The 25,722-nt window shown below is 34.0% G+C and overlaps 1 protein-coding gene across 4 annotated transcripts in view; it reads right to left on the bottom strand.

Annotated features, from left to right (window-relative positions):
* Window positions 1–25,722, bottom strand: part of LOC6049643 (connectin) — a 438,570-nt gene that overhangs the window by 137,577 nt on the left and 275,271 nt on the right. The window lies entirely within an intron of this gene.

The following is a 25,722-nucleotide window of genomic DNA, read 5'->3' as shown; positions in this document are numbered from 1 at the left end:
CCTATGTCTCTACTAAAAAAAAAATACAAACATCATTTATAAAACTGCTTTTCCAAAAAGTGGTCTAATCGTCACAATTTCCAAAAACCTGACGCGGGATTCGATTCTCCAGACAATTTTACACAAAAGTCTCCATGTTGATCATTGCCCTGAGTCCAATCCTTGTGCAGTACAGCAGTTTAAAAATTATTATTTTGGCCATTCCAGATTTGGTTTTTCAGTCTCGTAAATATTTTTACCAGAAAGCTCGTCCAATATCCCATAAATTTGATTAAGAGTTTCAACTCTCAGCCCTGGGTAATCTTCCCTCGACGGGGCCAAGGAGGATTTATTGTTTTTTTTTACAAATTGACTGTTCTTAATATTTTTTTAATAAGTTTAAAACTTTGTCTGTTTTTGATTATTTTTAAACTTTGTCCATGTATTCCATTTGAAAAAAAAAATCTTTGGTTTTTCCACAGAAGTAACCATACATTTTCTAGGAAAGATAATACACACGCATCAATTTGGATATTTGACAATAAAAAAATCTGATCGTTTTGATGTCCTCGACAAAGTTTGATATAGTCATATGATCAGGGACATGATCAGGTAATATTTAGAAATGAACTGGCACTTAGAAAAAAAATCTAGTTTTTGGTTCAGGGTTCCACAAAAAAAAACACAATTTTATTGTTTCTTTAGATTGAGGGCTAACATCTCAAAAACAAATAGAACCAGTGGGAAATTTTTGATTTTTTCAAAAAAAAAACAAAGAGAATAGGAACTCATTTTAATAGTTGAAAATTTATTAAATAATCTTGAAAATGAAACTAAAAGAAGCTATGATTTAAAAAATGAAGCAATTCTAAAAAAAAAAACTTTATGATTGTAAATGTTGTTAATAACATTTTCTTTTGGAATGCTGCATTCAAAATAAAATGGTAGTCAAATGGTTATTTCAAGTTATTAAACAAGCACATTAAACACTATTATTAACATTGAAATAAATAAGTTTTCCGGAAAAAATGACAAAAAAACTCTATGCCGAGCTGTAAATGGAAATTTCACGAACATTTGAAATTATTTTAACGAGCCCAATCGTGGCAATTGTACAATAAACGCTTGAAAATATATAATTTGAACATTTTTTTATTCGCGGAAAAAATAATCCATTAAGGGCTTACATATCTGTTTAAAATCTCAAAATTTCATGATGCAAAAATTTATTAAATCCACTTAGAAGATGATTTTCAATCACTCCTGAAAGTTTTATAAAGATATTTCATGATTTAAGTGAGTAACAGACGATTCAAGCTCAAAATTGTGCCATGCGCAAAGCGGACTGTCAAACTTTATGAGCGTTTTTCTCTGAAAAACCTAGTTGATTTACGTGTGCCACGATATCTCGAGATGAGATGGACCAAATTGGCTAAAATTTTGGGTGAAGACTCCCTCCTCTTCATTGAGCGTTTTCAAAAAATACAAAAATCAAAAACGGGTGATTTTTTATGTGAAAAGCATAAAAATATTTTTATCTTTTTTTTAAAATAAACTTTTTGAAAATCAGCCTCTATCATGCCCACGGGACTTGTTTAACGATTCTTCACTACAATTTTGAGCCGATTTGGTCAAATCAGTGTAAAAATATCGTGACACCCGTTTTTTTGAAACTGCTAACTTCAAATAGCTATATATCGGCAATGATAAAACCAAATGTCTTTAAATTTGTTTTGTTATTGAATAAAAATGTGAAAACAGATTTAAAAAAAGTTAAATTGTAAAAAAGTTAATTTGTAATTTTTGGCGATTTACATGTATGCAACCCCTTAATGCATTTTTTTCCAATTCATGCTACAGTGAAAATAATCAACTAATCAATAAAGCCTTTAAAAATTTTCAGAGTTCTACAAGTTTTTCCAATCGGTGGTTCCAAAACTCTAAATATGTTAAAAGCTTAAAAGTGACTAATTTTTTTTTTTGCAATTTGGGGTTTTATTAGAATTTAGTTCTGTTCCAGGAGGTTACATTTGCAATTCAGAGATTTGGAGAACCTTTCAACTGAGATCAATTCATAAGCCTTTGCAGGGAGGGTACATATTTCTACGTTTAGATTTTGCTAGCTGAGTGCTCTTTTAGGGGCTATGACTAAATTTATTTAAAACGTTAAAATTCACAAAAAAAGAATGAATTGAAATCAACTGTAATCATTTTTTTTTTTCAAAAATATTAAACATTTTTTGCATTTATCATCTATTTTGGAACAGAGTTCAAAAAGTAAAAATCACGGTTTCATTTGGAAACTCTTCAAATTTACGTTTACAACTTTGGAAGGAAAAATAAATGATACAATATCCATTGAATATTATGCCCTTTCGAAAGTCTCGATTTTTTTTAAAGTGTCGAAAAATTTCACGAATGTTTTATATTTTAACATGGGAAATTGGACCATTAGTCCATTAGGTCGTTTGAGTGAGACTTAAAAAACATCAATTTTCCTATTTTAAACCTTTGCATGACAATATCTCGCAACTAAGGGTTGTATTAACTAAGTTCAAAAAAGTTAATTATACATAATTTTCTCAGCCATTCAAAACTTTTTTTTGTAAGGTGGGGGGCACTCATTTAAAAATATGAATAACTGAGACTATTTTCAAAAAAGTTACCTAGAAATAGCTATACCTTGAAACGGTACACTTTATGAAAATTTCACTTTAGTACTTTTTGGTTGCAAATTCAATTTTTCATCGAAAAATGAAGTTGATAATTTTTTGCGATAAATATATTGAAATAGTATTGATTCAAAAATTCATATTTCAATCAAAGATTTTTTGCCCAATCTGGAAATTTCTGAAAAGTTGGCATTTGATGTCCTCTAAAACATATCATAAAAAAAATTAAAAGTGGTTTTTGCTAATCAAGTTTTGTGTTATTGTGTATCATTTTTTGGACAAACTAATGATGCAAATGGCTTCTTTGGACATACCGAAGGCACCAAAAAAGTTTCAGCCAAATTAAAAAATACAAAAAAAAATCGAAAAAAAACACACAAAAAAATCGTAAAAATACAAAAAAATCGAACAAATATACAAAAAAAAAACGAACAAAATTACAAAAAAAATCGAAAAAAATACAAAAAATAAATTAATGTTTTCAGTTTTGCATCGTATGTTATCATTTTTCAATTCATATTTTTTTCTGCCGTGATGAACGGAACTGGACTGTCTGAATTGAACTTTTTTGTGTACTCTTTTTTATTCGAAACACCATCCAAGTAGAGCAAATCTTGACTCCCGAGAACCATACAGCTCTCGCATGCCCACGTGCTCTCTTTCAAATTTCCCTCCCTCTCTCATCTTCCGCGAGCACGTTTCGCACCACGCTCCGCCGTACTGCACGACCGCACCACTGTGTTCTAATAGTAGTGCTGCTCTACCTTTGCACAGTCCGCACACCGCGTACTGGCGCGCAATGCTCACCGACAGTCGCATCGCACCACCACCACCACCAAGTGAGTTTGAAAATTCTTCACAGATCGTAAATCCAAATGAGGCTTAAACTTTTAATGCTTATACTGCTGCCTTCCTGCTGGCACCAGGATTTTGGCCTTTTCACCTTTCGGTTTCTTGATCCTGGCTGGCAGTACACACACACACACACACACACACACACACACAAATCTAGGAGCAAGGCGTAAGGTTGTGCAGGTACTAGCGGCACAGGCCAGGTACCTGCCCTAGTAAAGCATTTATGTGTGCCGTACTCGTTCTCCTTTTCTGCCTGTTTTCTAGCAGGTTGAAGAACCGACGTGTAAACCAACTCTCCTCGGCATATTTGGAACAGCAAAACAGGTGAAATGCTCCACAAATACTTGGGCTATCCATCAACGAGGGGGAGAGAGCAGGTACTGGACATCGATCAAACGAACGAGCCATCGACCAGCTATCTCCTCTGGAATCTATGACATTTCCCCGAAACCCATATTACCGAAGGGACATTTCCCCGAATGCCACTTCCCCGAAAAGACACTTCCCCTAATAGTCATTTCCCCGAATTCCATTTACCCGAATTTCCCATTTCCCCTAATCGTCCACATCCCCGAAAGTCATTTTCCCGAATAGGCCACAATCCCGAATGCCACTTACCCGATTAGTCATATCCCTGAATAGTCATTTCCCTGAATGCCATTTCCCCGAACGCGGTCAAGCGGAAATGCCCGGTGCCCCGGAGCGCGCGCGCTCCTGGGCACCAGGCATTTCCGCTTGACCGCGTCCGGGGAAATAGCATTTTATAAGAAAAAAAATGATGGCAATTTTTATCACATCAAACCACATATAATATTTCTTGAAAGGTTCGTATTGGCCTTGAATGATCAACTTTCTTTTTGGATTCACTCAGAACAGACGTAGCATTTTAGGGGGGAAAGAGTGTTGAAAGGATTGGTACTATTCATTCATATACAATGAATATTGTTACAGACTTTTTGTTATATATTCTCAAACCAAATACTTTTTACTTATAGACATGATAATAATAATGCAATAGAAGTTTTGTTATTTTTTATGATTCAGAAAACATACCGTGCGATTTTCGTAGTACAGAACCCCGTTCACACTGATCATTTTATTCACATTGCTAGTTTTGGATTTGGCAAAAAGTATAATCAACAAAAACTTTAAATAAAATTTGTACCAGCCTGAACCTATTTGTTCGATTTTTGGGTTCTTGAACACACAACAACTCGATTATCCGAAGGCCTCGGAAAAATTTCACTTCGGATAATCGAACTTCGGATAATCGAAACTTCGGATAATCGAGGCTTCGGATAATCGAGTCTGGACTGTAATTGGGTCCTAAAATTAAGCTGATATTAGTGTTCACAATGATAAAGCTTATTTTTAAAGTACAATGACTCTTTTAACGACCGCAAAGGATTTAACATGGATTTTTAATTCAATTTTTAAAAATTCACTTCCCGGCCCTTCTTGGCAGAAAAGCTCCTACTTGACAGCTCGTTCCAAGGGGACCATATTTGATCCATCGAAAAATGTTGTCTTGTTAATAACTTTTTTTTTGCATAAATAAAAAAACGTCATCAGAAATGGTTTTTAATCAGGTGGGAAAAGTTATCCTACAGATGGTTATCCTAGGAATAATTTATAGCGCTATGGCGGCCATCTTTATGGCATGCGGGATAACTTGTCATGGTTATCCCAGGAACAATTTTTAAGAGAGATTCCAAAAATTCAAAAAAACGAACAATTAACATTACCTGGACATGTTTCTTGGCAAAACTTACTGCCCTACATTCCTGGAGTATGAAAATTTGGATGTGAATGAAAAAATCCAGAAATATTTGATCTACAAATATTTTAATTCAAATATTCAATAAATTTGAAAATCCTTCTAGGATGGGACTCTGGGTCATTTCCTGACATGTATTTAGGCAAAACTTGTTGCCCTACATTCCTGGAACATAAAAATACAACTTGGCATGAGGCCATGTGGAAGAAAAAAAATCCAGAAATATTTTAACTTCAAATATTTAAATTCAAATATTCAATAAATTTGAAAATCCTTCTAGGATGGGACCCTGGGTCATTTCCTGGACATGTATTTAGGCAAAACTTGTTGCCCTACATTCCTGGAACATAAAAATACAACTTGGCATGAGGCCATGTGGAGGCAAAATATTCCAGAAATATTTGAACTTCAAATATTTTAATTCAAATATTCAATAAATTTGAAAATCCTTCTAGGATGGGACTCTGGGTCATTTCCCGGACATGTATTTAGGCAAAACTTGTTGCCCTACATTCCTGGAACATAAAAATACAACTTGGCATGTGGCCATGTGGAGGCAAAATATTCCAGAAATATTTGAACTTCAAATATTTTAATTCAAATATTCAATAAATTTGAAAATCCTTCTAGGATGGGACTCTGGGTCATTTCCTGGACATGTATTTAGGCAAAACTTGTTGCTCTACATTCCTGAAACATAAAAATACAACTTGGCATGAGGCCATGTGGAAGAAAAAAATTCCAGAAATATTTGAACTTCAAATATTTCAGTTCAAATATTCAATAAATTTGAAAATCCTTCTAGGATGGGACTCTGGGTCATTTCCTGGACATGTATTTTGGTAAAACATGTTGTCCTACATTCCTGGAACATAAAAATACAACTTGGCATGAGGCCATGTGAAGGCAAAATATTCCAGAAATATTTGAACTTCAAATATTTTAATTCAAATATTCAATAAATTTGAAAATCCTTCTAGGATGGGACTCTGGGTCATTTCCTGGACATGTATTTAGGCAAAACTTGTTGCTCTACATTCCTGAAACATAAAAATACAACTTGGCATGAGGCCATGTGGAAGAAAAAAATTCCAGAAATATTTGAACTTCAAATATTTTAATTCAAATATTCAATAAATTTGAAAATCCTTCTAGGATGGGACTCTGGGTCATTTCCTGGACATGTATTTTGGTAAAACATGTTGCCCTACATTCCTGGAACATAAAAATACAACTTGGCATAAGGCCATGTGGAGGCAAAATATTCCAGAAATATTTGAACTTCAAATATTTTAATTCAAATATTCAATAAATTTGAAAATCCTTCTAGGATGGGACTCTGGGTCATTTCCTGGACATGTATTCAGGCAAAACTTGTTGCCCTACATTCCTGGAACATAAAAATACAACTTGGCATGAGGCCATGTGGAGGAAAATTCCAGAAATATTTGAACTTCAAATATTTTAATTCAAATATTCAATAAATTTGAAAATCCTTCTAGGATGGGACTCTGGGTCATTTCCTGGACATGTATTTTGGCAAAACTTGTTGCCCTACATTCCTTGAGCATAAAAATACAACTTGGCATGAGGCCATGTGGAGGAAAATTCCAGAAATATTTGAACTTCAAATATTTTAATTCAAATATTCAATAAATTTGAAAATCCTTCTAGGATGGGACTCTGGGTCATTTCCTGGACATGTATTTTGCAAAACATGTTGCCCTACATTCCTGGAACATAAAAATACAACTTGGCATGAGGCCATGTGGAGGAAAAAATCCAGAAATATTTGAACTTCAAATATTCAATAAATTTGAAAATCCTTCTAGGATGGGACTCTGGGTCATTTCCTGACATGTATTTAGGCAAAACTTGTTGCCCTACATTCCTGGAACATAAAAATACAACTTGGCATGAGGCCATGTGGAGGCAAAATATTCCAGAAATATTTGAACTTCAAATATTTTAATTCAAATATTCAATAAATTTGAAAATCCTTCTAGGATGGGACTCTGGGTCATTTCCTGGACATGTATTTAGGCAAAACTTGTTGCCCTACATTCCTGGAACATAAAAATACAACTTGGCATGAGGCCATGTGGAGGCAAAATATTCCAGAAATATTTGAACTTCAAATATTTTAATTCAAATATTCAATAAATTTGAAAATCCTTCTAGGATGGGACTCTGGGTCATTTCCTGGACATGTATTTTGCAAAACTTGTTGCCCTACATTCCTGGAACATAAAAATACAACTTGGCATGAGGCCATGTGGAGGAAAAAAATTCCAGAAATATTTGAACTTCAAATATTCAATAAATTTGAAAATCCTTCTAGGATGGGACTCTGGGTCATTTCCTGGACATGTATTTAGGCAAAACTTGTTGCCCTACATTCCTGGAACATAAAAATACAACTTGGCATGAGGCCATGTGGAGGCAAAATATTCCAGAAATATTTGAACTTCAAATATTTTAATTCAAATATTCAATAAATTTGAAAATCCTTCTAGGATGGGACTCTGGGTCATTTCCTGACATGTATTTAGGCAAAACTTGTTGCCCTACATTCCTGGAACATAAAAATACAACTTGGCATGAGGCCATGTGGAGGCAAAAATTCCAGAAATATTTGAACTTCAAATATTTTAATTCAAATATTCAATAAATTTGAAAATCCTTCTAGGATGGGACTCTGGGTCATTTCCTGGACATGTATTTTGGTAAAACATGTTGCCCTACATTCCTGGAACATAAAAATACAACTTGGCATGAGGCCATGTGGAGGAAAAAAATTCCAGAAATATTTGAACTTCAAATATTCAATAAATTTGAAAATCCTTCTAGGATGGGACTCTGGGTCATTTCCTGGACATGTATTTAGGCAAAACTTGTTGCCCTACATTCCTTGAGCATAAAAATACAACTTGGCATGAGGCCATGTGGAGGCAAAATATTCCAGAAATATTTGAACTTCAAATATTTTAATTCAAATATTCAATAAATTTGAAAATCCTTCTAGGATGGGACTCTGGGTCATTTCCTGGACATGTATTTTGGTAAAACATGTTGCCCTACATTCCTGGAACATAAAAATACAACTTGGCATGAGGCCATGTGGAGGAAAAAAATTCCAGAAATATTTGAACTTCAAATATTCAATAAATTTGAAAATCCTTCTAGGATGGGACTCTGGGTCATTTCCTGGACATGTATTTAGGCAAAACTTGTTGCCCTACATTCCTGGAACATAAAAATACAACTTGGCATGAGGCCATGTGGAGGCAAAATATTCCAGAAATATTTGAACTTCAAATATTTTAATTCAAATATTCAATAAATTTGAAAATCCTTCTAGGATGGGACTCTGGGTCATTTCCTGGACATGTATTTAGGCAAAACTTGTTGCCCTACATTCCTGGAACATAAAAATACAACTTGGCATGAGGCCATGTGGAGGAAAAAAATTCCAGAAATATTTGAACTTCAAATATTTTAATTCAAATATTCAATAAATTTGAAAATCCTTCTAGGATGGGACTCTGGGTCATTTCCTGACATGTATTTGGTAAAACTTGTTGCCCTACATTCCTGGAACATAAAAATACAACTTGGCATGAGGCCATGTGGAGGAAAAAAATTCCAGAAATATTTGAACTTCAAATATTCAATAAATTTGAAAATCCTTCTAGGATGGGACTCTGGGTCATTTCCTGGACATGTATTTAGGCAAAACTTGTTGCCCTACATTCCTGGAACATAAAAATACAACTTGGCATGAGGCCATGTGGAGGAAAAAAATTCCAGAAATATTTGAACTTCAAATATTTTAATTCAAATATTCAATAAATTTGAAAATCCTTCTAGGATGGGACTCTGGGTCATTTCCTGACATGTATTTTGGCAAAACTTGTTGCCCTACATTCCTGGAACATAAAAATACAACTTGGCATGAGGCCATGTGGAGGAAAAAAATTTCAGAAATATTTGAACTTCAAATATTCAATAAATTTGAAAATCCTTCTAGGATGGGACTCTGGGTCATTTCCTGGACATGTATTTAGGCAAAACTTGTTGCCCTACATTCCTGGAACATAAAAATACAACTTGGCATGAGGCCATGTGGAGGCAAAATATTCCAGAAATATTTGAACTTCAAATATTTTAATTCAAATATTCAATAAATTTGAAAATCCTTCTAGGATGGGACTCTGGGTCATTTCCTGACATGTATTTAGGCAAAACTTGTTGCCCTACATTCCTGAACATAAAAATACAACTTGGCATGAGGCCATGTGGAGGAAAAAATTCCAGAAATATTTGAACTTCAAATATTTTAATTCAAATATTCAATAAATTTGAAAATCCTTCTAGGATGGGACTCTGGGTCATTTCCTGACATGTTTTTGGCAAAACTTGTTGCCCTACATTCCTTGAGCATAAAAATACAACTTGGCATGAGGCCATGTGGAGGAAAATTCCAGAAATATTTGAACTTCAAATATTTTAATTCAAATATTCAATAAATTTGAAAATCCTTCTAGGATGGGACTCTGGGTCATTTCCTGACATGTATTTTGGCAAAACTTGTTGCCCTACATTCCTGAACATAAAATACAACTTGGCATGAGGCCATGTGGAGGAAAAATTCCAGAAATATTTGAACTTCAAATATTCAATAAATTTGAAAATCCTTCTAGGATGGGACTCTGGGTCATTTCCTGACATGTATTTAGGCAAAACTTGTTGCCCTACATTCCTGGAACATAAAAATACAACTTGGCATGAGGCCATGTGGAGGAAAAATTCCAGAAATATTTGAACTTCAAATATTTTAATTCAAATATTCAATAAATTTGAAAATCCTTCTAGGATGGGACTCTGGGTCATTTCCTGGACATGTATTTTGGCAAAACTTGTTGCCCTACATTCCTGGAGCATAAAATACAACTTGGCATGAGGCCATGTGGAGGAAAAAAATTCCAGAAATATTTGAACTTCAAATATTCAATAAATTTGAAAATCCTTCTAGGATGGGACTCTGGGTCATTTCCTGGACATGTATTTAGGCAAAACTTGTTGCCCTACATTCCTGGAACATAAAAATACAACTTGGCATGAGGCCATGTGGAGGAAAAAAATTCCAGAAATATTTGAACTTCAAATATTCAATAAATTTGAAAATCCTTCTAGGATGGGACTCTGGGTCATTTCCTGGACATGTATTTAGGCAAAACTTGTTGCCCTACATTCCTGGAACATAAAAATACAACTTGGCATGAGGCCATGTGGAGGAAAAAAATTCCAGAAATATTTGAACTTCAAATATTTTAATTCAAATATTCAATAAATTTGAAAATCCTTCTAGGATGGGACTCTGGGTCATTTCCTGGACATGTATTTTGGCAAAACTTGTTGCCCTACATTCCTGGAACATAAAAATACAACTTGGCATGAGGCCATGTGGAGGAAAAAAATTCCAGAAATATTTGAACTTCAAATATTCAATAAATTTGAAAATCCTTCTAGGATGGGACTCTGGGTCATTTCCTGACATGTATTTAGGCAAAACTTGTTGCCCTACATTCCTGGAACATAAAAATACAACTTGGCATGAGGCCATGTGGAGGAAAAAAATTCCAGAAATATTTGAACTTCAAATATTTTAATTCAAATATTCAATAAATTTGAAAATCCTTCTAGGATGGGACTCTGGGTCATTTCCTGGACATGTATTTTGGCAAAACTTGTTGCCCTACATTCCTGGAACATAAAAATACAACTTGGCATGAGGCCATGTGGAGGAAAAAAATTCCAGAAATATTTGAACTTCAAATATTCAATAAATTTGAAAATCCTTCTAGGATGGGACTCTGGGTCATTTCCTGGACATGTATTTAGGCAAAACTTGTTGCCCTACATTCCTGGAACATAAAAATACAACTTGGCATGAGGCCATGTGGAGGAAAAAAATTTCAGAAATATTTGAACTTCAAATATTCAATAAATTTGAAAATCCTTCTAGGATGGGACTCTGGGTCATTTCCTATGGACATGTATTTAGGCAAAACTTGTTGCCCTACATTCCTGGAACATAAAAATACAACTTGGCATAAGGCCATGTGGAGGCAAAATATTCCAGAAATATTTGAACTTCAAATATTTTAATTCAAATATTCAATAAATTTGAAAATCCTTCTAGGATGGGACTCTGGGTCATTTCCTGGACATGTATTTTGGCAAAACTTGTTGCCCTACATTCCTGGAACATAAAAATACAACTTGGCATGAGGCCATGTGGAGGAAAAAAATTCCAGAAATATTTGAACTTCAAATATTCAATAAATTTGAAAATCCTTCTAGGATGGGACTCTGGGTCATTTCCTGGACATGTATTTAGGCAAAACTTGTTGCCCTACATTCCTGGAACATAAAAATACAACTTGGCATGAGGCCATGTGGAGGAAAAAAATTCCAGAAATATTTGAACTTCAAATATTTTAATTCAAATATTCAATAAATTTGAAAATCCTTCTAGGATGGGACTCTGGGTCATTTCCTGACATGTATTTAGGCAAAACTTGTTGCCCTACATTCCTGAACATAAAATACAACTTGGCATGAGGCCATGTGGAGGAAAATTCCAGAAATATTTGAACTTCAAATATTTTAATTCAAATATTCAATAAATTTGAAAATCCTTCTAGGATGGGACTCTGGGTCATTTCCTGACATGTATTTTGCAAAACTTGTTGCCCTACATTCCTTGAGCATAAAAATACAACTTGGCATGAGGCCATGTGGAGGAAAAATCCAGAAATATTTGAACTTCAAATATTTTAATTCAAATATTCAATAAATTTGAAAATCCTTCTAGGATGGGACTCTGGGTCATTTCCTGGACATGTATTTTGCAAAACTTGTTGCCCTACATTCCTGAACATAAAAATACAACTTGGCATGAGGCCATGTGGAGGAAAAAAATTCCAGAAATATTTGAACTTCAAATATTCAATAAATTTGAAAATCCTTCTAGGATGGGACTCTGGGTCATTTCCTGGACATGTATTTAGGCAAAACTTGTTGCCCTACATTCCTGGAACATAAAATACAACTTGGCATGAGGCCTCCAGAAATATTTGAACTTCAAATATTTTAATTCAAATATTCAATAAATTTGAAAATCCTTCTAGGATGGGACTCTGGTCATTTCCTGACATGTATTTGGCAAAATTGTTGCCCTACATTCCTGGAACATAAAAATACAACTTGGCATGAGGCCATGTGGAGGAAAAATTCCAGAAATATTTGAACTTCAAATATTCAATAAATTTGAAAATCCTTCTAGGATGGGACTCTGTCATTTTTAGGCAAAACTTGTTGCCCTACATTCCTGGAACATAAAAATACAACTTGGCATGAGGCCATGTGGAGGAAAATTCCAGAAATATTTGAACTTCAAATATTCAATAAATTTGAAAATCCTTCTAGGATGGGACTCTGGGTCATTTCTGGACATGTATTTAGGCAAAACTTGTTGCCCTACATTCCTGAACATAAAATACAACTTGGCATGAGGCCATTGGCATATTCCAGTATTTGAACTTCAAATATTTTAATTCAAATATTCAATAAATTTGAAAATCCTTCTAGGATGGGACTCTGGGTCATTTCCTGGACATGTATTTTGCAAAACTTGTTGCCCTACATTCCTGGAACATAAAATACAACTTGGCATGAGGCCATGGAGGAAAAAAATTCCAGAAATATTTGAACTTCAAATATTCAAATTTGAAAATTTAGATGGGATGGGTCATTTCCTGGACATGTAGGCAAAACATTTGCCCTACATTCCTGAACATAAAATACAACTTGGCAGGAGGCCATGTGGAGGCAAAATATTCCAGAAATATTTGAACTTCAAATATTCAATAAATTTGAAAATCCTTCTAGGATGGGACTCTGGGTCATTTCCTGGACATGTTTTTAGGCAAAACTTGTTGCCCTACATTCTTGGAACATAAAAATACAACTTGGCATGGGGCCATGTGGAAGAAAAAAAATTTATTGAATATTTGAACTAAAATATTTGAAGTTCAAATATTTCTGGAATTTTTTTCCTCCACATGGCCCCATGCCAAGTTGTATTTTTATGCTCAAGGAATGTAGGGCAACAAGTTTTGCCTGAATACATGTCCAGGAAATGACCCAGAGTCCCATCCTAGAAGGATTTTCAAATTTATTGAATATTTGAACTAAAATATTTGAAGTTCAAATATTTCTGGATTTTTTTTCCTCCACATGGCCTCATGCCAAGTTGTATTTTTATGCTCAAGGAATGTAGGGCAACATGTTTTGCCTAAATACATGTCCAGGAAATGACCCAGAGTCCCATCCTAGAAGGATTTTCAAATTTATTGAATATTTGAATTAAAAAATATGAAGTTCAAATATTTCTGGAATTTTTTCCCTCCACATGGCCCCATGCCAAGTTGTATTTTTATGCTCAAGGAATGTAGGGCAACAAGTTTTGCCTGAATACATGTCCAGGAAATGACCCAGAGTCCCATCCTAGAAGGATTTTCAAATTTATTGAATATTTGAATTAAAATATTTGAAGTTCAAATATTTCTGGAATATTTTGCCTCCACATGGCCTTATGCCAAGTTGTATTTTTATGTTCAAATGTAGGGCAGCATGTCCAAAATACCCAGAAATGAAGAGTCCCATCCTAAAGGATTTTCAAATTTATTGAATTTTGAACTAAAATATTTGAAGTTCAAATATTTCTGGAATTTTTCTTCCACATGGCCTCATGCCAAGTTGTATTTTATGTTTCAGGAATGTAGAGCAACAAGTTTTGCCTAAATACATGTCCAGGAAATGACCCAGAGTCCCATCCTAGAAGGATTTTCAAATTTATTGAATATTTGAATTAAAATATTTGAAGTTCAAATATTTCTGGAATATTTTGCCTTCACATGGCCTCATGCCAAGTTGTATTTTTATGTTCCAGGAATGTAGGACAACATGTTTTACCAAAATACATGTCCAGGAAATGACCCAGAGTCCCATCCTAGAAGGATTTTCAAATTTATTGAATATTTGAACTAAAATATTTGAAGTTCAAATATTTCTGGAATTTTTTTCTTCCACATGGCCTCATGCCAAGTTGTATTTTTATGTTTCAGGAATGTAGAGCAACAAGTTTTGCCTAAATACATGTCCAGGAAATGACCCAGAGTCCCATCCTAGAAGGATTTTCAAATTTATTGAATATTTGAATTAAAATATTTGAAGTTCAAATATTTCTGGAATATTTTGCCTTCACATGGCCTCATGCCAAGTTGTATTTTTATGTTCCAGGAATGTAGGACAACATGTTTTACCAAAATACATGTCCAGGAAATGACCCAGAGTCCCATCCTAGAAGGATTTTCAAATTTATTGAATATTTGAACTGAAATATTTGAAGTTCAAATATTTCTGGAATTTTTTTCTTCCACATGGCCTCATGCCAAGTTGTATTTTTATGTTCCAGGAATGTAGAGCAACAAGTTTTGCCTAAATACATGTCCAGGAAATGACCCAGAGTCCCATCCTAGAAGGATTTTCAAATTTATTGAATATTTGAATTAAAATATTTGAAGTTCAAATATTTCTGGAATATTTTGCCTCCACATGGCCACATGCCAAGTTGTATTTTTATGTTCCAGGAATGTAGGGCAACAAGTTTTGCCTAAATACATGTCCAGGAAATGACCCAGAGTCCCATCCTAGAAGGATTTTCAAATTTATTGAATATTTGAATTAAAATATTTGAAGTTCAAATATTTCTGGAATATTTTGCCTTCACATGGCCTCATGCCAAGTTGTATTTTTATGTTCCAGGAATGTAGGGCAACAAGTTTTGCCTAAATACATGTCCAGGAAATGACCCAGGGTCCCATCCTAGAAGGATTTTCAAATTTATTGAATATTTGAATTTAAATATTTGAAGTTAAAATATTTCTGGATTTTTTTTCTTCCACATGGCCTCATGCCAAGTTGTATTTTTATGTTCCAGGAATGTAGGGCAACAAGTTTTGCCTAAATACATGTCCGGGAAATGACCCAGAGTCCCATCCTAGAAGGATTTTCAAATTTATTGAATATTTGAATTAAAATATTTGTAGATCAAATATTTCTGGATTTTTTCATTCACATCCAAATTTTCATACTCCAGGAATGTAGGGCAGTAAGTTTTGCCAAGAAACATGTCCAGGTAATGTTAATTGTTCGTTTTTTTGAATTTTTGGAATCTCTCTTAAAAATTGTTCCTGGGATAACCATGACAAGTTATCCCGCATGCCATAAAGATGGCCGCCATAGCGCTATAAATTATTCCTAGGATAACCATCTGTAGGATAACTTTTCCCACCTTTTTTAATCGTGTTTCTTACCGTTGTTCAAAAAAAATTGACAAAGGGCTTTACTACCCAATTTACATCATTTAATCAACAGAATACCCGAAAAAGCTGTTTGTTCGGTAAAATTGAGAGAGAAAATAACTGTTGGTCATGGAAAAAGGCTTTAGCGAAAATAAAGAATAGGGAATATGAAAATTCGGGAAAATTTAAATTTAAATAAACGGCAATTAGCGTAAGTGTCACATCGGGGAAATGGCATTCGGGGAAATGGCCGATTAGGGGAAATGGCATTCGGGGATATAGCCGATTAGGGGAAATGATATTCGGAGAAATGGCATTCAGGGATGTGGCTGATTAGGGGAAGTGGTATTCGGGGATGTGGCCAATTAGGGGAAATGATTTTCGGGGAAATGGCATTCGGGGAAATGTCATTCGGGGAAATGAGCTAGACCCCTCCTCTGCTAGGGAGGATGCAATTCTGGGAGATTCTAGATTGAAAAGATGCCTCGTTTGATGTTTTTTTAGGGAATGCATACACTTGTAGGTAGAGAGTGGAATCAAATTGAAGTTTATGTGTATCTGTTTCACGGTATGCTGATTTCGCCTTTCAATGGACACTCTAATATCACGTGAAATTGGAATTCAACTGACACCTGTGTGCTTCGATGCGGGTGCAGGTGAGAACAGGAATAACACTCAAAGCAGCGTAGCATCCAACCAAGAGGCAAGTTCTCTCAATCTGGCAGTATGTTTTATAGTTTTGGTCACAGTGATTTCATAAGTTTCAATAAGAACAGCTAAACTTATTACATTGATGGTACAAGCTTGAAGAAATTACACTATTTTGTGGCGATGCATTTGGATGTTTAATCGAGGACTTTGTTCTTTCCAATCCGAAATGAGACCAGTTTGCTCTCAACCGTCTGTTAAGTAATCAGAGTTGGTTTATTTATAAGATCCGGAGTTGGAATCGTCTATTCCTCCGTCTAAGCTGGAGATGGAGTCGGATAAGTTTCGACAGCATTTTGCATTATAAGTATCTTCATACTTCTTCATAGAAAAGTTCTATGAAAACATTCAGAAAGAATTCGAGAAGAAAATTTTTGATCAAATTGGGGTCATCGGCAAATTTATAGGTTATGATTAGGGCTATTCAGAGAAAAAAAGCTACATTCTAAAAAATAACCACTTCAAAAAAATACATTTTATGCCTTTCTCATCTAACTGAGGAAAGGCTATAAAATCAGTCGAAAAATAAACTTCTTAGTTTGACATCCTGGACCCACCCTCACGTAGACATATCGACCAAGTTTTGAGCAAATTTCTGTGTGGGAGTGTGTAGGGATGTGCAAAAAAAAAGTCACTCAATAATCTCCGGACCAGCAGGACAGAATTTTTAACCGTTTTGGTCTCATCCAATCCGTCTTGGGTTCCAATGAGTCTCTATTTAAAATCAGAAAGTTTAGTTAAGCTCATCGAAATTAATGTTTCAAAAACCAGCAACAAAAGCCACTCTTCATAAATTTTCCGAATGCTATTCAATGGAACTTTCCTACGAGTCCTGAAGATTTAAAATATTAAAGCTCTTTCAAAAGCTATGTCTACTTAAGTGTTAATTATAATTGCCTTTTTCAAAGTGTTTTTCTAAAGCATTGAAAATGCAAGCAGTATAAATCAAAATGTAATTTTAAATGTAAAATAGAGAAAGTTCTAATGAAAGTTTATTTAAAAATTTTCAACAAAAATTGTCATAATTTAGTTTTCATAAATAGCGTCCAACTGTATTTAAAAAAATTGCGAAAATTCTCTATAATTTGCGTATATGGTTGTTGATCTGACCTTTGGTTGCGGATAATGAAAATGTAAAACCATTAATGAGTTTTCCAATCGATGATATCTTGGAATCCATTGACCAGGATCAATGTTAAAAAAATGAAACTTGTGTGATTTTTTTTTAAATCCTAGAAACAAAAATAATTTAGATTAAAGAAATCACCAATTGCATTTCAAAAAGGACTGAATAATATAATTTAAGCTCTTTTCAAATGAGGGTCGTGATTCCGCGAAATCAGAAAATACCCTTTTCAAGAAGTTGAGCAAAGTTTACACAAATTTCACTTATTAACTTCACTGACCTGCAAAAAAGATAAAAATGACTGCGCAGGCACAGACACACATGCACTTTGAATTATTCAAAAGTGTTAAGACAGGACTGAACGGGTTTTTCCCAAAGTTTGTTTGAAGAATTAGGGTGGTCCGTCGTTCTTACATACAACTTAAAATTGCATGCAATATGTAGGAAGACCAAACCGCACTAATTATCCGTACAAACTTTGGAGAAAAATCATTCAATTTAGTAAAAATGGTTAAAATCGAGTATTTGGAGTAAAACATGATTGAAAATGGGTAAAACTTTTCAGATTGTAACTATTTTTTGTGAGTGTAATAACAAGATTTTTTTTTTGAATACTCAAAATTTTCACATTTTCGAAAAAATACTCAAAAAACAGTTTTTCAAAATATGGGTAATGATCGGAATTTGTTCATAGTTTTTGAATGTAATAATAACCTTTTTTGAAAATACTCAAAACATTCATAAAACTATTTATTTTCGAAAAAAACACTAAAAATTTCAGCTGGGTAACAAATAATCGACATTTTTCAAACATTTCCAAGGTAATACAATTTAAAATTCTGAAATTAAAAAAAATCAGATATTACTTAGTTTTGTGAAATTTTTAAGCATTTAAAAAAAATGTTATCTTTCGAAATTTATTAAAATAACTCGATCATTTGATACCCATATTATAAAAAAAAAACTAAAATTTTGAGCAGTTATCAAAAATACGTAGTTTTGTGGAAAAAATGAGTATTTTCAATCCCGATCGTTTGAAATCCATATTGTAAAAATCTTAATTTTGAGTGTTTTTTTCGAAAATATGTAGTTTCGTGAAAATCTTGAATATTTTCAAAAAAAAAAAAGATACTACAGTGGACGCTCTGGCTGTCGATCTTCTCGATATCAATATTGCTCCAGCTGTCAATAAATTTGTCAGTCTCTTCAAATAGATTGCTTTGATTATTCGTCACCCATTTTGAGAAAAAATAGAATTTGTAGTATTTTTTTCAAAAATATGTAGTTTTATGAAAAAATGGGTATTTTAAAAATTATCTTATAACCTTCGAAATGCAGGAAAAAATCCCGATCGTTTGATATCCATATTGTAAAAAACTAAAATTTACGCAGTTTTGTAAAAATTTAAAGTATTTAAAAAATTACTTTTGAAATTTATGAAAAATCTCGATCATTTGGTATTCAAATTGCAATATCAACAATTTTCAGTATTTATTTCGAGAAACATTGCATTTTCAAAATACACGAAAAATACGTATTTTTGTGTATATTTTCAAGTAATGATAAGTACACTTGATAGCTCAAGACAAGATCAAAACAGAATTTTATAATTTCACCCAATAATGTTGTTTAAAAATCAAGTCGTCATTACTCAAATGCTCTTAAATTTTAAACAAAGAAACTTTCTTTATTTGGTCTATTATCATCTCTAGGGGAACAAGTTCTTGGTAGTTTTGATTTGTTCATTAAAAATCAACAAATTGATATGCTTTTGTTTCCCGAAAACCTTTGTCTCAGGATGCCCTTTCTAACACAATAGACAATGTTTTTAATCTCAACTTGTGAGTCAAACCAAACTTGTTTTTTTGTCTGTCTTCATTATTTACAGTTGCTTTTTCAGCTTTCAGTGTTTTTTTCGAATTCGAATGAAAGTTCAATCTAAATTCAATTCCCTTTCAGTACCGCATAAAATTGAAAGTCCTCCGGGGCATCCAACATGTTGGTATCATGTTTCTGTCTGATTTTTGTTTTCCTTTTGATTCCGATTGAACACTTGTCCCTCTGCTCAATCAATGGAAAATTGCAGGTAAGTGTGTTTGCTCTGCCTACCTGGTGCGTGCACTCTGACCTGCTGTTTTTCCCTTCATCAAGAAGTTCATTTCTGGGGCTGCCTTTAGAAAAAGGACTCCGAAGTAAAAGAAGCAGCCAACACAATCTCCCCCAGAAAACAATAAACTTTCAGTGAATTCTGTGGCCTTTTTGCCACACGTGGATGGAAGGGACGGAGGCAGGGCGGGGTAGTTTTTAAAAATTCATGGAATTTGACTCTTGCACTGGCCAACCTTTTGGGCCTTTGTTGGAGTTTTCGTTGTGTTTGGCTTTGTCTTGAGTTTTTTTCTTTTTTCTCCCTTATTCAAGAAGCTGCCGCTCCTCTTTTGCACACCTCGCATTCTAATGTCCTTCTTGCGTTTTTACGACACTCTCCGGTGTCCTTCCGAATTCTGACGGATTTTTGTGTTGTTGTTTTGTGGCTGTGTGTGAGTGTAGGTTTTAGTGACATACTCCCTTCTTTGGTTTAACACAACTAAATTCATCCACACGCACACCCACACAATCACGATGAAGATAAAAGAGATTTGTCTAGCAAGTGAAGGTAACGCCAAAAGGTGATTCAGAATGTTGATGTGGTCGTGCTATCTTGTCGTATGTCGTTTTGGGACACACATTTGGTGAATTGTTCGTAAATTTAAAGAATGGGCTAAACAGCAAACCATACCGGAACTACGTTCTGTATGGCGAGTGTCAACATTGCTCGGAGTTTTTACGGGTTTTTATTGATATCTCAGGAATGAAAGAGAGTTTTAAATCACGTTTGACAAGATAGCACGGCCCCTCCGAAGTGCTATCGTTTTATTGTGTTTGTAAGCAAGGGCATGAAAACAAAAACTAAAGGAAAAAGGACAACGAGTACGTTGGTCCCATTTCCCTGGACCTGGCAGAAAGAGGGACCCCAGAGTCCATAAATCTTTACCGTAATCGATCGCTTGGGTTTTGGCACCTGCCTCATTGGTGTGCAAGATTGGGGTAGAGTTTAGTAGCAGTTGTGAAGACAATTAGAAAAAAAAGAAGTTTAACTTGCTTTCAACAGATGAGCTTTCTATGTGGAATCTATGATTAAACTCAAACTTTGTGGGGCTTCACTATGACCAAAGAAGATTTTGTGTGTCATTGGTGTACTCACTGAAGTCTGCATTAATTTTTTGGCAATTATGATTTTTTTTTGTTTGAAATTTTACCAAAAACGTATCTCGAATTAATTTTTGTAATTCAATCGAACCATGCATTTTTTGTTGCTAAAATTATAGGTAGACCCGAGCAGACAGAAATAACTTGGGAATAACATTTTTTGATGTTTGAAAATACTAGGCCAATAATTTTTTATGATATTTATAACAATTTGTTATGATTTCGTATTTCGTATTAACATAAACTGTTATTAAACTCTTTTGCAAAAAATGATTTTTTCAGGATGATTCCATAACACTTTCTGTTATTTCAACAGTATTTGTTATTGAAATGGCATGAATTTTCTTATTACCGTCTACCCGGGTATAGTTGATTCAGAATTAGGAAATTGCATAAAATTTCAATAAAAAATAAAATGGATCACTGTCATTTGGGGCAAATTGAGACCCATGAGCGACTGTTTAGGCTTGCACATTATTCAAATATTTTGTAATTGGTTTTGGATATAACAAAAACTATTCAGACAATATTCGTCCCAGTTGACGGCATCAATTCAAACAGTTCATGTGTACTTTTATGAATTCAAAAAAACTTGTTTGTTTTTTTTTCTCCTCCTGAACCGATTTAAGTCAAACCAGTTGCATTCGACTTGATTTAGGGTCCAATAGATCGAGTTTTATACAAATTCAAATAACGATAAGTAGTTAAAAAGTTATGCATAAAAATGTGTTTCGTCATATACTCGGAAGTTGGATAAGTGGATAAATGGTAATTGATTCATATACCATAATTTTACATATCGTTGGATAGGTAATTGAAATATCATTCCAATGAGTCCAAATCATGGAAGATCTGGCAACCATATCTCGAGTCATGACCACTTATTGATATTTATTTACTTTTATGAAGCCAGATCCAACTTAACTGATTGTAATAATCATCCATCATCCATCATCTGACTCATAGTTTTTAAGTCTATCGAAAGATCTTTCCAATAGTTCAAAACATTTAAGATCTGGCAACCCTGTTCATGTTATGACTTAAGTGGTCATAACTTGAAACAGGGTTTCCAGATCTTAAATCGCGATATTTATGTAATTTTTAACGGATCCAACATCCGACCCATTGTTGCTTAGGTAATCAAACATGCTTTTTTATGAGCCCAACATATTAAAGATCTGGCAACTTTGTCTCAAATTATGACCACTTAAGTGGTATTTATGTACTTTTTTAAAGCCGGATCTCACTTAAATGTATGAAAACAATATTCGGATCCATCATCCGACCCACCGTTATCGAAAGACCTTTCCAACGAGTCCAAAACATTGAAGATCTGGCAACCATGCCTTAAGTTATGACAACTTAAGTAATATTTGTGTATTTTTTTATTCCGGATGCAATCAGAATTAGACGAAATTTGTGTTCAAACCCATTAAATCTCATATTACCCATTGTTGGTAAAGAGTGAGGAAGGCGCCTTGCAAAAAGGTGGATCAAATTAGTTTTTTTATCAAGCCTTACATTTCTAGAGGGCTTATGCACCTAATTTCAACGTTTAAAAAAATGCTTGATTTTCAATTTATTTTAATAATCAAATTTAAAAGAGCTTGAAAAGATTCATGACAATAGTTTCATTTACTCAATAGGAGACCCGAGCAGACGGAAATAACGTGGGAATAACATTTTTTGATATTAGAAAATTATATTATTTATAACAAGATTTGTTATTCGTCGTTATGATTTTTTTGTTATTGGATTGAAATTGTAATAACAGACTTATAACATTTTTAGTTATTCTTCGAACAAATTTTTGTTATTATTTTTTGTTATTTTAACAACTAATCCGATCATCCCAATAACAGTTGGAGATATTCTTCCATAACAAAAAATGTTATTTCAAAGTTGTTATGGCTGTCAACCAATATCAGACCAATAACAAATTTTGTTATGATAACATAAACTGTTATTTAAAGAGGCTTTTTCATCAACCAGCAAGGTTGTCAAAATATTCTTCGGATGACAATTCAAGATGTATTAAAACATGATTTTTTTTTAAGGAATTGAAAAATTTCATTAAAAATTATAAAGTCATGTTTTGCAACAAGTTTCTTACAACATTTTTTGCAATTCCAAAAAATACGTTTTGAATGAAATTCAATCATTCATGTGTTAAGAAATATACCGTTCAAAACAAAAAAATGTTGAAAAAAATTACTTTTTGATACGAGTGTTGAAAAGTTCAACTTTTCAGCAACTAAAATGAGAAAAAATAGAACTTTTCAGCTCTGGTGTTAACAGGTATTAATTTTTCATTCTGTTTTTATGGTTTGGAAAAGTAGGCTGTTTCGTTCTCCAGAAGGACAGGAATAGTTGACAGTTTCGTAGAGAAATTGCAAAAAGTGTTTTTTAACTAGGTTTTATCCTTGGAGAACGTCACGCTAAATTTTGCTTTAATTTACATTAAGTAATATGGTCGAATATCTATTTTAACCTATTAAAATAAAAAAAAACATCTTCTTGAAGTACCTTTAACACTTGAACAATATAATGTCATAACATTTCACGGAAAAATCTCAAACCTATCGAACAAACAGTCTAGATATATCACACTAAATCTCATTCAAGTTTTTAATCAATTCTTAGAGATTACGTCCAAAAATACAAAGAGATTTTTGGATTTCGGAAATACTTTTGAAAACTTAAATAGCAACGGAAAATTATAACTTGGTTCATAAAATATCGTCCGTCATACACTCTAGCTAAAAAAACATTTTTGTTCACTTTTAAGTGAAAAAAAAAATTTACTTTTTGCGTTTCTCTTCGTTTCGTCGTCAGTGTCTGTCGCGGGTGACCATGAACGGCCATGATCGATGACGACCAACTTTTTAAAAACTTTTTTTTCGTAAAATAGCGATAACTCGTGATGTTTATAAGCAAATCCCTTATGTTTATATACTAAAATTTTTGTAATTGTCTGCTTTACAACTTTGTACAACATTGCTACACTCTAAAAAATAACCTTGCAAAGTTAGAAAAAACACGAAATTATCAAATGAAAAATTTAGTTCTAAATGAAAAAATGACCCTTCTGAGTCAATGTAGATTCGAAAAGTACATTAAATTTCCCATAAAATGACATGTTCCAAGAATTTTTACAGTCAAGTAACGGAAAATGGGAGAATTTTTAAAACTTTTTTAGTTTTTTTTCGACGAAAAATACGTTTTTTCGGAATTCTGAGTACGCCATCAAATCGGGCGTCTAATTTTACATAAAAGTCTCTTTGACACCAAATTTCTATCTCATCACCGTTTCAGACTGCAAATTATTGAAAAACACCTCTTTTTTCGCATGTTCAAAAATGGAAGGGGTCGTACCGCCCCTCCGTCACGAGATATCAAAAAATGGACCTCAGATTCGTGATCAGGGACACAAGTTACCCCTTAGGACAAAGTTTCACGCAAATCGAAGAGGGATCGGGGCAACTGCTGTGTGAGTTGGCGGAGAATTTCCCCTTTGCGATCGTTCAAAGGGTCATTGTGCTCAGAAAAATTAGCTTTTTCGTTGTGAGCAATAATATAGGACCCAATTCAATAAAATCTGTTTCTGCTTGCTTCTTTTTCATCATTAATTGTTTTTATCACAATGCATGTTTGTTGAGTTTTTGTCGAATATATAATTAATTTGCAATTAATTGATTTTAAAATATCATACCTGCCTGAACCCCTCAATAAATTCTTATTTTTTTTAATTAAGCCCACGTCATGTCAGCACACAGCCTCGCGCCAAAGTAAACGTTAAACAGCAATTAAAACCCGTTTTACGATATTTAAAAAACCGCTCACGTTCCGTTTGTGTTTGTCCGCTCGATTGAACCCACCCCGGTGAGCAAACATTCGACGGGGATTTTCCCATTCGCTCACCTGGCCTGCCTGGATCTGTGGTGGACATCTGGACTTCCGGAAAGGTGGGCGACATATTGAAAAAGTTTTCCGAGTGCAGCATTTGCTGGAAATGGCTTGCTGAAAATGCCAACATTTCTTCCGGTAATTTGTCAGGTTCGGCAGAATCGATTGACAACTTGAAATGAAACTTTTAAAATCGTATTAATTTATTTTTGAGTGATATGCAGTTACTCAAAGCTAAATAAATATTTTAAAATTTACTCTACTTTGAAACAGTGCCTTTCAGGCAGCATCAATCTGTTCAATAGCTTCCTGTCTTTTTTTTTTGTTGCTGGATCACCCCCCCCCCCCCCCCCCCCCCGGGGAGTTTCCCTCAAAGCAGCTTCTTTTTAAGGTCTGCTCGCATCACTGGACACTACTTTGGAGCGAGTGCAATTCAGTACAACGGGCCACATCAAGCTTCCATCGGTACTGTCTGTCCAAGTCCGCAACCAATAGAGCTGGCTTTCGAAAAGAAATTTCCTACCCAAGCAGCGTCTTTTGACTTTGAAAAGACCCGGAGCACTTGAAACGGAAAGCGCACCTGCGGCAGCGATTTCAAAGGAAAAGTTCGACGTCCTCTGAGGGAAAAAGCACTCTCTCTCTCTCTGGCTCTGTTTCTCTCAAAGCTTATCTACTTTACTTTCACTAATGATAAGACTTTGTGCCTTGCCAAGATGGCATTGAACAAGCTTCTAGCATTCAATTGGAAGTAAAGTATCGGTTTTGGATTGGAGTTGCTTTTTTTCTGATGTGTTACGTTACTTTACAACTGACAAACTAACAGTGATACACTAGGCTAACACTAAAAATAGAAATTTGTGCACACTTCTTTTTTCGAGCCGGATTAGATTGATTCAATTGATGAATTTGAACTTGGAATGAATTGGAAAACAAAATCTAGCACTAAAACGATAAAATAATTGAATTAAAAAAAATCTTTCAATTCCAGATACCGTAAACTGGGGTGTATTCACAGTCATC

The sequence above is a fragment of the Culex quinquefasciatus genome, chromosome 3 (assembly GCF_015732765.1).
Source record: "Culex quinquefasciatus strain JHB chromosome 3, VPISU_Cqui_1.0_pri_paternal, whole genome shotgun sequence".
Classification (NCBI taxonomy): domain Eukaryota; kingdom Metazoa; phylum Arthropoda; class Insecta; order Diptera; family Culicidae; genus Culex; species Culex quinquefasciatus.
This window is presented reverse-complemented; position numbering and strand designations above follow the sequence as displayed.